Source organism: Theropithecus gelada, chromosome 3 (genome assembly GCF_003255815.1).
Source record: "Theropithecus gelada isolate Dixy chromosome 3, Tgel_1.0, whole genome shotgun sequence".
NCBI classification, from domain to species: Eukaryota; Metazoa; Chordata; class Mammalia; order Primates; family Cercopithecidae; genus Theropithecus; species Theropithecus gelada.
Window position 1 is genome coordinate 8,136,729 of NC_037670.1, and position 12,316 is coordinate 8,149,044.

General features: G+C 46.6%; 1 protein-coding gene across 1 annotated transcript in view; it reads left to right on the forward strand.

Moving 5' to 3' along the window:
* The window catches only part of LOC112621404 (general transcription factor II-I repeat domain-containing protein 2B), a 62,496-nt gene that overhangs the window by 4,307 nt on the left and 45,873 nt on the right, over nucleotides 1-12,316 (forward strand). The window lies entirely within an intron of this gene.

Consider the following 12,316-nt stretch of genomic DNA (forward strand, 5'->3'; position numbering starts at 1 on the left):
GGGTTTCACCATGTTGGCCGGGCTGGTATGGAGCTCCTGACCTCAGGTGATCTGCCCGCCTCTGACTCCCAGAGTGCTGGGATTACAGATGTGAGCCACCTCGCCTGGCCACTAGTATACGTTTTTACATTGTAGGTGCTTAATACATTTTTGTTGTATGGTGAATCGTGTACCCTTGAGTTTGTACTTGTAGGCTGAGCTGTGAAGCAGGTAGAATTTATTAATTAAAACTAAGCCCTGTGGCTGGGTGTGATGGCTCATGCCTGTAATCCCAGCACTTTAGGAGGCTGAGGCAGGAGGATCGCTTGAGTCCAGGAGTTCAAGACCAGCCTGGGCAACATGGCAAAACTCCATCTTTACCAAAAAAAGTAATAATAATACAAAAGTTAGGTGGGTACAGTGGTGTGCGCCTATGGTCCCAGCTACTTGGTAGGTTGAGGTGGGAAGATCACTAGAGCTTGGGAATCCCAGGCTGCAGGGAGCTATGATCATGCCACTACACTCCAGTCTGGGTGATAGAGCAAGACCCTGTCTCAAAAGAAAAAAGCAAAACAAAACAGAAAACAAGCCCTGAGTCTGGGCGCAGTGTCTCATTCCTGTAATTCCAGTGTTTTGGGAGGCTGAGACAGGAGAATGGTTTGAGCCTAGGAGTTTAAGACCAGCCTGGGCAACATAGTGAAACCTTGTCTCTACAAAAAAATAAAAATAAAAAATCACAAAATTAGCCGTTCATGGTAAGTGATCTTACCACTGCACTTTGATCTGGAGGACACAGCGAGACTGTCTGAAAACCAGAACAAAACCAGAAATCTAAGCCCTTTAAAACCTGAAAAATTAACCTTTGGAAAGAAAAATCTAGGAACAGTTTTTAAAAATAAATCAGGCCACTATTTCAAGATTTCAGAGTTTTCATAAAGGGAGTGGATGACATTCCAAACGATGAAAGGTTGTAAGGGATAGATACAGATTCTAGATCAGTGATGGACAAACCTTGTTTGTAAGGATAGTAAATATTTTTGGCTTTGGGGACATGGGGTCTTTGTCACATGCATGCAAACCTTCCTTTGCAGGAAAGCAGCTGTAGACAAGATGTAAACAAGTGAATGTGACTGTGTTCTGACAAAGCTTAATTTACAAAAATAGGCTGCAGTCTGGATTTGACCTGTAGGCTGGAGATTTTTCTAGGTATTTGCTTTTCATTAGTAAAATATTACATTAGAAGGACAGAAGGTCCTCCAGGATTGCTGGGAAAACAAAATGAGATTTGGAAGTTTTTGGAGTTTACATCTACAGTTTTAAAGGAGCAAAAAGGGCTGGGCACGGTGGCTCACGCCTGTAATCCCAGCACTTTGGGAGGCTGAGCCAGGCAGATCACCTTAGGTCAGGAGTTCGAGACCAGCCTGGCTAACATGGTGAAACCCTGTCTCTACTAAAAATACAAAAATTAGCTGGGTGTGGTGGCATGCACCTGTAATTTCAGCTACTCGGGAGGCAGAGGTTGCAGTGAGCTGAGATTGCGCCACTGCACTCCAGCCTGAGCCACAGAGCAAGACTCCATCTCAAAATAAAAGAGCAAGAAGTTAAGTACTGTGTAAAAATCTGTCATCTCAATAAATGGTACTGGCACTTCAGATGTGAGTAGGAAAATGGTTAATAACTATATCAGCTTTGGGAGATTTTATTCTGTGGTACAAGTTCTTACGGTCAAGGATTTTGAGCTTTATTAGAGTGCAGTGAAATTTTCTCAGGAAAATGTACTTGGGACGGGAAACACTGTGTTGGCTTATAGTCATATTTCATTATTTTCAGTTTTCTATTAATGCATGCTGTGTTCCAAATCATAAAATATAAAAGACAACATTCCTGCCTCCATTTTTTGTTATGTACAAAATGCAAAGAAAGTACAATAATTATGAAACACTCAGCCCAGCACAGTGGCTCACACCTGTAATCCCAGCACTTTGGGAGGATGAGGCAGGAGATCACTTAAGCCCAGGAGTTCGAGACCAGCCTGGGCAACATGGCGAAACCCCCTCTCTACAAAAAATACAAAAATTAGCTGAACATGGTGGCGCATGCCTGGGATTCCAACTACTCAGGAGGCTGAGGTGGGAGGATCTCCTAAGCCCAAGGAGGCAGAGGCTGCAGTGAGCTGTGATTGCACCACTACATTCCAGCCTGGGTGACAGAGTAAGACCCTGCCTCAAAAAATGATAATAATTATTATGAAACACTTGTTTTTTCAATGATTACTGGTAGCATAGTTGACGCCAACTGATAGTATCTTTTTTTGAATTCCACCTGGTATCATCCTGCCTATTATTTTATTCTTTTTTTAATTTTTTAATTTCTATTTTTGTTTGTGTTTTTATTTTTATTTTCTTTTTTGTTAAATAGCAGACTTTTGACATCAGAGCCTGTTTAGGGATTACTGTGGTATAATATTCTGCGGGTGGGCCGGGTGCAATGGCTCACGCCTGCAATCCCAGCACTTCGGGAGGCTGAGGCAGGCGGATCATGAGGTCAGGAGATCGAGACCACGGTGAAACCCCGTCTACTAAAAATAAAAAAACTTAGCCAGGCGTGGTGGCGGGCGCCTGTAGTCCCAGCTACTCGGGAGGCTGAGGCAGGATAATGGCGTGAACCTGGGAGGCAGAGCTTGCAGTGAGCCGAGATTGCGCCACTGCACTCCAGCCTGGGCAACAGAGTGAGACTCCGTCTCAAAAAAAAAAAATAAAATAAATTCTGGGGGTGACAGAACTGTTTTATACCTTGATTTTAATAGTAGCTATATGACTTTATATATGTCAAAATTCATAAGGGCCAGGCGGGTGACTGACACTTGTAATCCCAACACTTTGGGAGGCCAAGGCAGCAGATCACCTAAGGACAGGAGTTCGAGACCAGCCTAGGCAACATGGTGAAACCTCCTCTCTATTAAAAAAAAAATGCAAAAAATGACCTGGGCATGATGGCATACACCTGTAGTCCCAGCTACTCAGGAGGCTGAGGCACGAGGATTGCTTGAGCCTGGGTTGGGGAGGTTGCAGTGAGCTGAGAGTGCTCCACTGCACTCCAGCCTGGGTGACAGAGTGAGACCCTGTCTCAAAAAAGAAAAAAAAAAAAAATCATAGAACTGTACACTGAAAAGGGTGAACTTTGCTATAAAAAAATTATAGTTAAATATTAAATCATTTTTAGCTGACTCTGAGCACACTACCTATGTGTCAGCCCTGCTCTACAGGGTACAGAAAAAAAACATTAAGTGACATAAACGAGTATTTCACCTTTATAATTAAAGAAATGAAACATATCCTTATCTAGTCTGGTTTACATCAGATAAAAGAATTTTTATTTAAAAACTGTTTCCTTTATGTTAGGCTGGGCGAGGTGGCTCACGCCTGTAATCCCAGCACTTTGGGAGATCAAGGCGGGTGGATAATTTGAGGTCAGGAGTTCAAGACCAGCCTGGCCAACATGGTGAAACCCCATCTCTACTAAAAATACAAAAACTAGGCTGGGTGCAGTGGCTCACGCTTGTAATCCCAGCACTTTGGGAGGCTGAGGCGGGCGGCTCACGAGGTCAGGAGATCGAGACCATCCTGGCTAACACGGTGAAACCTCGTCTCTACTAAAATTACAAAAAATTAGCTGGGCACGGTGACACGTGCCTGTAGTCCCAGCTACTCAGGAGGCTGAAGCAAGAGAATCGCTTGAACCCGGGAGGTGGAGGTTGCGATGAGCTGAGATCAAGCCACTGCACTCCAGCCTGGGCAGCAAAAGCAAAACTCCATCTCAAAAAAAAAAAAAAAAGAATTTTTATCTTTTTTTAAATCTCACAGGAAATGGATTGCATGATTGTTTTGACCATTTTTCTTCATGCTAAATGAAGTACGCAGACTTAAGCATTGAGTTAAGAGATCGGTGTTTTGATTGCCTTTTGGTCGGCATCAGGGAGAGACCTCTCTGAGCTTGGAGGTTGTTTTAAGAACGCGGGGTGCCATGATTCTAGTAATTGTGTGTGTGTGTGTATGTGTGTGTCTGCACGCATTTCACACAACAACCCATACATAAATATCTTATAATTCATCTTCCAGGCACTTGAGAATGAAGAGACCACTGTTACAATTTCACTGGCAGGGCGGGCATGGGCTGGGACTGCCCCACCTAGGACATGTGGTCACCCGCCTTATTTTCCCCTCCTGGGGCCTTTCTTCTGTTTGCCCTTCTGCTCCTCCACTGGGGTTGCAGCCTCTGCCATTCCTTAAACCATCTGTACACCCCCCAGCAGGATCCCATGCTCTCTCTGTCCTTTCATGGAAAATAATATTTCCCTTGGAGGGTATGTGAGTTTTAAATTGGGTGATTATAAAAGCATCGGCGTGTAGAATGTAGTTCAGTACATGTTCATTTTCTTTTTTTCCATCCAACCTCTCTTTTATTTGATTTTTTAAAATCTCTTTGGCAGGGCGCAGTGGCTCACGCCTGTCATCCCAGCACTTTGGGAGGCCAAGGAGGGAAGATCACTTGAGGTCAGGAGTTTGAGACTGGCCTGGCCAATGTGATGAAACCCTGTGTCTACTAAAAATACAAAAATTAGCCAGGCATGGTGACCCAAGCCTGTAGTCTCAGCTACTTGAGAGGCCGAGGCAGGAGAATTGCTGAAACCCGGGAGGCGGAGGTTGCAGTGAGCTGAGATTGCACCACTGCATTCCAGCTTGGGCAACAGAGTGAGATTCCATCTCAAAAACAAATAAATAAATACAATAAAAACTGTTTTATTGAGATATAATTCACATACTTATACAATTCACCCATTTGAAGTATACAGTTCAGGCTGTACATGGTAGGTCATGCCTGTAATCCCAACACTCTGGGAGGCTGAGGTGGAAGGATCGTTTGAGCCCAGGAGTTTGAGACCAGCATGGGCAACATAATGAGACCGCTTTGCAAAAATAAAAAATTAGCTGAGTGTGGTGGCACAGGCTTGTCGTCTTAGCTACTCTGGAGGCTGAGACAGGAGCATTGCTTGAGCCCAGGACGTGAAGGCTACAGTGATTGCACCACTGTGCTCCAACTATGATCATGGCACTGCACTTCAGCCTGGGTGACAATGAGACCCTGTCAGAAAAATAAATAAAAATTTAAAAAATAGTGGTGGGCACAGTGCCTCACACCTATAATCCCAGCACTTTGGGAGGCCGAGGAGGGTGGATCACCTGAGCTCAGGAGTTCAAGACCAGCCTGGCCAACTCCATCTCTACTAAAAATACACAAAATTATCCGGGCGTGGTGGTGCACGTCTGTAATCCCAGCTACTCAGGAGGCTGAGGCACCCAGAAGGCAGAGGTTGCAGTGAACCATGATTGTGCCACTGCACTCCAGCCTGGGAGACAGAGCAAGACCCCGTCTCAAAAAAAAAAAAAGACAATTAAAAAAAAGTGTACCATTCAGTGGTTTCTTAAAATATATTCACAGAGTTGTACAATCATCAATTTTTTTTTTCTTTTTTTTTTCTTTTTTTGTGAGATGAAGTCTGGCTCTGTCACCAGGCTGGAGTGCAGTGGTGGGATCTCAGCTAACTGCAAACTCCGCCTCCTGAGTAGCTGGGACTACAGGCGTGCACCATGACGCCCGGCTAATTTTTGTATTTTCAGTAGAGACGAGGTTTCACCATGTTGGCTAGGATGGTCTCGATCTCTTGTCCTTGTGATCTGCCCGCCTCGGCCTCCCAAAGTTCTGGGATTACAAGCGTGAGCCACCGCACCCTGCCATCACAGTCAATTTTGAACATTTTCATCACTCTGAAACCTTCTACCCTTTAGCTATCAACCCCAAATAACCACTAATCTAGTCTCAGTTCCTATAGATTTCTCTATTCTAGAAATTTAATATGAATGGAATTACATAATATGTGATTCCTTTGGATTTTTAAGTTGAGGGGATTCATAAAAGGTCAGAAGTGAAAGAAACAATCATAGGAAGTAGTTGTTTGAGCCAGGTGCAGTGGCTCACAGTTGTAATCCCAGTGACTCAGGCAGCTGAGGGGCAAGGATGGCTTGAGTCTAGGAGTTGGAGGCTGCAGCAACCCATGATTGAGCCACTGCACTCCAGCCTGGGTGACAGTGTGAGACCCTGACTCTTAAAAATAAAAAAGCCGATCAGGAGCATTGGCTCATGCCTGTAATCCCAAGGCTTCGGGAGACCAAGGCAGGTAGATCACTTGAGGTCGGGAGTTCAAGACCACCCTGGCCAACATGATGAAACCCCATCTCTACTAAAAACACAAAAAATTAGCCGGGCATGGTGGCAGGTGTCTGTAATCCCAGCTACTTGGGAGGCTGAGGCAGGAGAATGGCTTGAACTCGGGAGGCAGAGGTTGCAGTGAGCTGAGATCACACCACTGCACTCCAGCCTGGGCAACAGAGCAAGGCTCCATGTCAAAATAAAATAACGCTGGGCGCGGTGGCTCATGCCTGTAATCCCAGCACTTTGGGATGCTGAGGCGTGTGGATCACCTGAGGTTAGGAGTTCAAGACCAACCTGGCCAACGTGGTGAAACCCCGTCTCTACTAAAACGTACAAAACTTAGCTGGGCCCCATGGCAGGTTCCTATAATCCCAGCTACTCGGGAGGCTGAGGCAGGAGAATTGCTTGAACCTGGGAGGCAGAGGTTGCAGTGGGCCGAGATTGTGCCACTGCACTCCAGCCTGGGCGACAGAGTAAGACCTTGTCTCAATAAATAAATAAATAAATAGGCAGTTGATTTAGTATCTTCTTCAATAAACAAGATGCCTGAGTACAGCCCATGGCTCTCCTGGCATGTGGTCCCATGGGGACCAGTGTATCAGGTGTTTCCTAAACTGGCATCACCTGCCTGGCCCGATGCCTCCTCAGGTGTTCATTGTTAATTAATGCCACCTCCTGATGGCAGTTTCTTTCTGGAAAGAGGAGAAAAGAGAGGGAGCCGCCCCCAAGTGAAGGGTGCAGGGAAGGCTCCACGAATAGTCTCAACTAAGGACCGTCCCAGGAAGGAACCTCGGGACGAGCAAAGAACAGTGAACTTCCAGTGTGACCTGGATGCACCCATTTCCAGAGAGCAGGATGCCGGGAGAAGGCGAGTGGCTCACCGTCCCCAAGGTGCTTTCTATCCTGCAGGGCTCGCGGCCTGCCCTGAAATTTCTGATAGTGACATAGGACGTTCTTCACCAAGGGCGCCCTGTGGGCTGTTGCTATAGGGTCTCCTTTGTTTTGTTTTGTTTTTTTTTTTTTTTGAGACGGAGTCTCGCTCTGTCGCCCAGGCTGGAGTGCAGTGGTCGGATCTCGGCTCACTGCAAGCTCCGCCCCCCGGGTTCACGCCATTCTCCTGCCTCAGCCTCCCGAGTAGCTGGGACTACAGGCGCCCACCACCTCGCCCGGCTAGTTTTTTGTATTTTTAGTAGAGACGGGGTTTCATCGTGTTAGCCAGGATGATCTCGATCTCCTGACCTCGTGATCCGCCCACCTCGGCCTCCCAAAGTGCTGGGATTTTTGTTTTTGGACGGAATCTTGCCCTGTTGCCCCACCTGGAGGGCAGTGGCATAATCTTGGCTCACTGCAACCTCCGTCTCCTGGGTTCAAGCAGTTCTCCTGCCTCAGCCTCCGGAGTAGCTGGTCCGGAGTAGCTGGGATTACAGGCGCCCACCACCATGCCTGACTAATTTTTAGTAGAGAAGGGAGTCTCACCATGTTGGCCAGGCTGGTCTCGAACCTCAAGCGATCCGCTCACCTCAGCCTCCCAAAGTGTTAGGATTATAGGCGTAAGCCACCATGCTGGCCTCATTTCTTTCTTTCTTTCTTTCTTTCTTTTTTTTTTTTTGAGATGGAGTCTCACTCTGTCACCCAGGCTGGAGTGCAGTGGCGCCATCTTGGCGCACTGCAAGCTCCGCCTCCCAGGTTCACGCCATTCTCCTGCTTCAGCCTCCCGAATAGCTGGGACTACATGCACCTGCCACCATGCCTGGCTAATTTTTTTTATTTTTGGTAGAGACGGGGTTTCACTGTGTTAGCCAGGATGGTCTCGATCTCCTGACCTTGTGATCCGCCCGCCTCAGCCTCCCAAAGTGCTGGGATTACAGTCCTGAGCCACCGCGCCCGGCCCCAATTCTTAATACACATTGAGTGTGATGACGTCATAGATCAATGGCAACTGAAGGTGTGAAGAAGTGGAAATAGCACTAGGCAAAAATTGTCCTGGTGTAAGTTCTAGCTTTGCTTGGACGACTTGCTAAGTTGTAAAATAAGAATACTTCTATGCCCTTTTCTCTCCTGGGGATACTAAAGACAAAGCAAAGATTATGAATGGAAATTCTCTGAGCTTCCAAAAGAATAAGGATGGAGCGTGATCTAAGGGAGTGTTCTAGTGAATGGAAACATAACACACCTTTGCCGTTATATATTCTTTGATGTACATTTGCTTGGTGAGTGGAATCTAGAATGCTCAAGAAAAGACTTTCTAGGACCTACGCGTCTCCTGGCTGGATGCTGCTTTTTCTACTCTTCAACTTAGCCAAAAAGCGGAGAGGCAATTGAGCTGCTTTTTCTGACTCCAGCTCTGTTGCCAGAACAGTCTTTGCTATGAAAAACAATATTGGCTGGGCGTGGCGGCTCACACCTGTAATCTCAGCACTGTGGGTGGCGGAAGCAGGCAGATCGCTTGAGCCCAGGAGTTGGAGACCAGCCTGGGCAACATAGTGAAACCCCATCTCTACTAAAATGCGAAAATTAGCCAGGTGTGGTGGCATGCACCTGTAGTCCCAGTCACCTGGGGGCTGAAATGGGAGGATCAACTGAGTCCAGAAGGTCGAGGCTATAGTGAACCGTGATCACACTCCAGCCTGTGTGACAGAGCAAGATGCTCAAGATGCTGTCTTAAAAAAAAAAACAAAAAAACAAAACAAACAACAACAAAAAAAACAGGCCGGGAGTGGTGGCTCACACCTGTAATCCCAGCACTTTGAGAGGCCGAGGTGGACGGATAACTTGAGGTCAAGAGTTCGAGACCAGCCTGGCCAACATGGTGTAACCCCGTCTCCACCAAAAATACAAAAATTAGCCAGGTGTGGTGGCTCATGCCTGCAATCCCAGCTACTCAGGAGGTTGAGGCAGGAGAATCACTTGAACCCAGGAGGCAGAGGTTGCAATGAGCTGAGATCACGCCACTGCACTCCAGCTTGGGTGACAGAGTGATACTCCATCTCATAAAAACAACCAAATCTCTCCCTATCCTTCCCTTCCCCCTACCATTCTGTTTAATAATAATAGAGATACATAGATTTATAAAAATTTTTAACAATAACAGTTTGCATCCTACTGGTTCAGTATAGCTAATGTTCTCAGAAAGATTCTAACTCTAAGGGATCCTCGAGTGTCTTCAAAGAATTTTGATAGATAGTTGCATTTTTAGAATTTCTTTTCAACCTTCCGTAACTGTCCAGACTGGCTAGGGTGTGCTGTGGTTGCAAACGACACCAGACTTTGGAGGATTAAAGGAGCAAAGACTTACTTCTTGGTCGCACTAAAAGTCTGTTGTGCATTGGCTATGAGTCTGTTTCACATTGTCCGCAATTTGGAACCCAGGCTGCTGTGGCAGTCCCATGTGAAACGTTCCCAGTGGCCACTGAGGAGGAAGAGAGAGTGTGGCAAAGTAAATTTACTTCCCTGACATCCTCAGTCCACGAAAGTCATGTGGCCACACCACATTCAAGTGGGTAAGAAATCAAACCACATGATCTGAAAGAGACGTTTGTGAATATTTCCAAATAACCCCATGTCACCTCCACACTTTGCTCCCTTAAATCTTTAGTTTTGACTGGGCCCAGTGACTCACGCCTATGATCCCAGCACTTTGGGAGGCCAAGGCGGGCAGACCACCTGAGGTCAGGAGTTTGAGACTAGCCTGACCAATATGATGAAACCCCGTCTCTACTAAAAATACAACAATTAGCTGGGTGTGGTAGCGGCTGCCTGTAATCCCAGCTATTCAGGAGGCTGAGGCAGGAGAATCGCTTGAACCTGGGAGGCAGAGGTTGCAGTGAGCCGAGATCGCGCCACTTCACTCCAGCCTGGGTGACAAGAGCAAAACTCAAAGAAAAAAAAAAATCTTCTGTCTTCCACATGTACCCTCATGTGATCTATTTGTCTTTTGCTTACAAATAGAATTAAGTCAAATACTGGAGGGATATGATGGTAGCTGACGGGTACTTTTTTTTTGCATGTTCCATTTCAAAAAGTTGTTTTTAAGATTTCAGATAATTTTTTTCAAAGGAATTTCTTAAAGCCAACTTCATTTAGAGCTTGGCAAAATGTATCAGCCAGGAACAGTGGCTCACGCCTGTCATCCCAGCACTTAAGGAGGCCGACACAGGAGGATGGCTTAAGCCCAGGAATTTGAGATCAGCCTCGGCGATAGAGCAACACCCCATCTTTGCAAAAAAATGTTTAAAAATATAGCTGGGTCTGGTGATACATGCCTGCAGTCCCAGCTACTCCAGAGGGTAAGGCAGGAGGATCACTTGAGCCTGGGAGTTGGAGGATGCAGTGAGCCATGATTGTGCCACTGCACTCCAGACTGGATGACAGAGTGAGATCCTGTCTCTAAAAACAAAACAAACAAACAAAAAGCTAAAAAAAAAAAAAAAAAAAAAAAAAAGCTTGGCAAAATTTAGAGTGAGCTTTTAGGAGACAGAAGTCCAAAGGGAAGAGGGAAAGAAGGAATTTTCTCTTCCTATCTTTAGTACACAAACCCATTATATCCTTTCTATGTGTAAATGAAACAGGATGGTAGCTGTCACAACCATGCTGAAATCTGACTAAACATCATTGGATCAGTAAGATACGAATCCTCCTCTCCTCATCTGGGAAAGAGCATGCTCCTGTCACATAATATCTGAGTTTGTTTTATGGGGAGGCCATGTGTAGGTTTAGTGGAAAATATATGCTGTAAAGTTAGCATAAAAATAAATTTAAAAGGCTGGGTGCGGTGGCTCACGCCTGTAATCGCAGCACTTTGGGAGGCCTAGGCAAGTGGATCACTTGAGGTCAGCAATTCGAGACTGGCCTGGTCCAACATGGTGAAACCCCATCTCTACTAAAAATACAAAAATTAACCAGGCATGGTGGGAGCCTGTAATCCCAGCTACTTGGGAGGCTGAGGCAGGAGAATCGCTTGAACCTGGGAGGCAGAGGTTTCAGGGAGCCGAGATTGTGCCACTGCACTCCAGCCTGGGCGGCAGAGCAAGACTCTGTACCCCCGCCACCCCCGCCAAAAAAAAAAAAAAAAAAAAAAAAAGGGCTAGGCATGGTGGCTTATGCCTATAATCCCAGCACTTTGGGAAGCCGAGGCAGGCGGATCGCGGATCACTTGAGACCAGGAATTTAAGACCAGCGTGGGCAACATGGCAAAACCTTGTCTCCACAAAAAAAAAAAAAAAAAATCCAGGTGTGATGGTGTGTGCCTGTAGTCCCAGCTGCTTGGGACCCTACAGTGAGCTGAGATTGCGCCACTGCACTCCAGCCTGAGCGACAGAGCAAGACCCTCTGTCTAAATAAATAAATAGTTTTTTTTTGTTTTTTTTTGTTTTTTTTTTTGAGACGGAGTCTCACTGTGTCTCCCAGGCTGGAGTGCAGTGGCGCGATCTCGGCTCACTGCAAGCTCCGCCCCCCGGGTTCACGCCATTCTCCCGCCTCAGCCTCCCGAGTAGCTGGGACTACAGGCGCCCGCTACCGCGCCCAGCTAGGTTTTTGTATTTTTAGTAGAGACGGGGTTTCACCATGTTAGCCAGGATAGTCTCGATCTCCTGACCTTGTGATCCACCCGCCTCGGCCTCCCAAAGTGCTGGGATTACAGGCTTGAGCCACCGCGCCCGGCCAATAAATAAATAGTTTTTAAAAAAGAAAGTTGACTGGGCACGGTGGCTCACACCTGTAATCCCAGTACTTTGGGAGGCCAAGGCAGGCGAATCGCCTCAGGTCAGGAGTTCGAGACCAGCCTGGCCAACATGGCAAACCCTGTCTCTACTAAAAATGCAAAAATTAGCTGGGTGTGGTGGCAGGCATCTGTAATCCCAGCTACTCCGGAGGCTGAGGCAGAAAAGAATCACTTGAACTCAGGCGGTGGAGGTTGCAGTGAACTGAGATTGCGCCGTTGCACCAGCCTGGGCAACAGGAGTGAAATTCAGTGTCCAAAAAAAAAAAAAATAGAAAGCAGGGTTGGGCACGGTGGCTCACACCTGTAATCCCAGCACTTTGGGAGGCCAAGGAAGCCAGATTGCTTGAG